At 32.8% G+C, this 317-nt stretch overlaps 1 protein-coding gene and 1 long non-coding RNA gene across 2 annotated transcripts in view; both read left to right on the plus strand.

The window, feature by feature from the left end:
- LOC116695668 (uncharacterized) overlaps positions 1-317 on the plus strand; it is a 13,799-nt gene that overhangs the window by 8,319 nt on the left and 5,163 nt on the right. The gene's annotated exons all lie outside the window — the stretch shown is intronic.
- Positions 1-317, plus strand: part of srd5a3 (steroid 5 alpha-reductase 3) — a 5,210-nt gene that overhangs the window by 274 nt on the left and 4,619 nt on the right. The window lies entirely within an intron of this gene.

Raw genomic sequence — 317 nt, forward strand, 5'->3', positions numbered from 1 at the left:
TTTTTTACATTTTAGGGACTAAAACAAGCTCAGTAAATTGATGAAATAATAAATAAAAAAGTACAGAAAATGTCTGATTGAATAAATAAAATGAGACATTTTGTGGCATTTCTTAAATTCCCTGAAAATTGCACAGAGTTTGGTGTGACAGAGATGTAGCTAGTGTAGCTGTGGAAAACACGTAGACAAACGCGATAAACTAATATAATGACTCTTTAGAAATTGTGTGCATAGTTAACACATTTGTAATATATTTACAGTGGGGTTCGAGAGTGTGGGCACCCCAGGTAACAATGTGTATTAATGTGCATAAAGAC

The sequence above is a fragment of the Etheostoma spectabile genome, chromosome 9 (genome assembly GCF_008692095.1).
Source record: "Etheostoma spectabile isolate EspeVRDwgs_2016 chromosome 9, UIUC_Espe_1.0, whole genome shotgun sequence".
Classification (NCBI taxonomy): domain Eukaryota; kingdom Metazoa; phylum Chordata; class Actinopteri; order Perciformes; family Percidae; genus Etheostoma; species Etheostoma spectabile.